At 42.3% G+C, this 2,862-nt stretch overlaps 1 pseudogene; it reads left to right on the top strand.

The window, feature by feature from the left end:
- Positions 1-788: 788 nt before the first annotated feature.
- Positions 789-1,256, top strand: LOC103548492 (prefoldin subunit 1 pseudogene; annotated as a pseudogene).
- The last annotated feature ends 1,606 nt before the right edge of the window (positions 1,257-2,862 follow it).

Below are 2,862 nucleotides of genomic sequence, written 5' to 3' on the forward strand. Positions count from 1 at the left end.
AGGTGAGAGAAACATCCTCATGTGTCTTGGTCTTTTAGTCAGGGAGGGAATATTGTCACTGAGAGCCTCTCTGCGGGATCCCCTTGTGTCTCCTCTACTGGCAAGTGAAGCCAGGAGCTTGACTAGCTGGCATTTTCAGATGATCATGGAGGGAGGGGGATGACCAGTTGAGCAGAGGAGGGAAATGGATTTTGCTCAGCCACTTACAGTATTCGCCACATATGCTGAAATAAAATTAGATTTTGTCTTTTTGATTTTCTGAGAGGAACTTTTAAATTAAAGTGTTCAAAGTGCTTCCCTCTCTCTTCCTCATTTGTCTTAATGCCCACACATGCCTTATCTGAGCAGTGGAAAATTCAAGAGTAGGCTTACTGTGCACATGACATTATAGGAAATTAAGTACAAACACCGTGCTTTCTGATAGAGATACTGTTAAATTCAAGTATCCTCCTGAATGTTTTGTTTTGCTCCTTTGATAATAGTTTATGGTTTCCTTTTCATTCATGCAAAGCTTATAATTCAAGAAGCATTCCCTAAACACTCATGTACAAGGCATGGTGATAAGCAACTTGAGGGAGACTCAGAGGGAAAAGAACACACCATTGTGCCCTCAAGAAGCTTACCATCTAGGGGAAAAAAGGAAAGGGGGAGCAAAATGGGCTGAGCCAGGGTGTCATGCACAAAGAAGGTGAGAAGTTCCCGAGGGAAGGAAGTAAATCAAGTAAGGACTCAAATCTTGGCTCAGATATCCTCCTTATTCCTAGAATGCCAGGGTTCATCAAAGGAAGATGAGGAACCAAGCTGGTGCCCCTGTGGATCTGGAGTTGAAGAAGGTTTTCACAGAGCTTCAAGCCAAAGCTATCGACACTCAACAGAAAGTGAAGCTTGCAGACATAGAGATTGAACAGCTAAACAGAACGAAAAAGCATGCACATCTTACAGATACAGAGATTATGACTTTGGTAGATGAGACTAACATATATCAAGGTGTAGGAATAATGTTTATTCTTCAATCCAAGGAGGTAATTCACAATCAGCTGTCAGAGAAACAGAAAATAGCAGAAGAAAAAAGTAAAGAATCGGAACAGAAAAAGTCCTACCAGCAGTGGAGCATGAAGGAAGCTGAGGACAACATCCGGGAGATGCTGCCGGCACGAAGGGCCCAGTAGGAAGCTTTAGGGGAAGCTCTTTCTCCTAACGTCTCCCACTCCTGGAAAGGGCGGAGGGGTCTGTGTGAGGAAACAACCTCTGCTCTTCCCTGATGGACTTTTTATCTGCATGGTCTGGTAACCCTATGTTTTGCACATCACTCTGAGCTCCTTTCAGATGCCAATCCTGTATTTTTTATCCTGGCTCTGCCTGCAACCCCTGCCCGGGACACTCCTCTCCTCTGAGGCTGAGTCATGAACTCCCAAGAGAGGGAAGATAGGAGCCAGAACAGACGGGGGGCTCTACCGGAGCCTACTACTAGTCAAATACTAGTCAGACCAATAAAAGGCGCCTGTCCCACTCTGCTAAGTCTGCTTTTCTTGAGCTGATGGATGAGAACAGAGATGCAGAAGCTGTATCCATGTGCCAGAGAGCTCCTCCCTGTGCCTTCTGGGGCTGTGGCCCTGCTCTGCCTGTGTTGAAGCCTTCCCCTCTTTTTTCCTTTTCTGTTCCTCTGAGTAAACCCTTCAACTTCTGACCCTCCATGTAGTATGCAGATAAGAAGAAAGGAGACCAGGGCATAGCTGAATTTAAGTGAGCAGAACAGTGGTTCCTCGTTGGCAGTCTGCCTAAACATTCCTTTCCCACTTCCTCCCAAACACTCCAAAAGAAAATTCAGTAATAAACCAGGAGCACCTCCAAAAAGAAAAAAAATGAAGATAGTGGCAATGGCTTACATACTGTTTCCTCAATTCCGTTCTCTGCCATCGACCCAGCTCCTTAGCCAATTATGGTCGATATAAATGCAGCATAAGAATGGTCATGCCATTGAAGCATTTTGTGGACTAAAAAATAGTTACACTTTCAAGATCTTTGCCCATTATGTTGTATGGAACTTGAAGGTAAGAGAAGCGTTTTATTTACCTTCCTGTTTGTTCTGACACATGATAGGTACTATTGTGTTACATGAGGAGTAAAAGAATGGATCAAATCCCGTGGTCGCTGAATCAGATCTTGTTCGAAAATATTACTCATGTTTTAAAGGTTATGTTTCCAGGAGATTCCTGTAATGCTTGAAATTGGAAGAAGAAAAAAAGAGATATGGAGGTTAGTAACTTAGGGGTTAAGACAATCAAAAACAATCCTTGGAACTGAGAGATGCGAAATCATAAACATCATCTCTTGATTTTTAAAATCTTAAACCTCCTGGTCCTCATCTCAGTCTACCAAGCTTTCTGCATGTTAGTTGGTGACTACTGTGCATAAGGACTCCTTTCGCAAACTGTATGATTTAAAGCTACTCCTGTTGCTCACTCAGAGTTTGCAGCTGATACAGAGCATAGTGTGGTAGTCAGAGTACTGGAGCTGACGTGTTCCACAAGTGAATAAATGTGTTTGATGTGTTTAAAAATTTTGAGGTGGAGGGAGTTAGTCAAAAATATTCTTGACCATGATATTGATTGAATTAACTTCCAAAAAATTTTTAAAAAATTGTTAAAGATGGCTTCTATTGAAAGTTGGTCATCAACTTAATATAAAGCTTTCATGGAAAAGAAATGTCCTTTTAAAGGCTACTCAACATTTGTTTGCATTTATCCATGAAATTACGTACAACTTCTTTCCCGTACAACCCTTCAGGGGTGGAGCTAAGTCTCTTTACATTCAGAAGCTTGTGGGAATTAGCACTTTTGCATAGCTTCATGTCTTCAGGTC

Source organism: Equus przewalskii, chromosome 9 (assembly GCF_037783145.1).
Source record: "Equus przewalskii isolate Varuska chromosome 9, EquPr2, whole genome shotgun sequence".
In the NCBI taxonomy this organism is placed as follows: domain Eukaryota; kingdom Metazoa; phylum Chordata; class Mammalia; order Perissodactyla; family Equidae; genus Equus; species Equus przewalskii.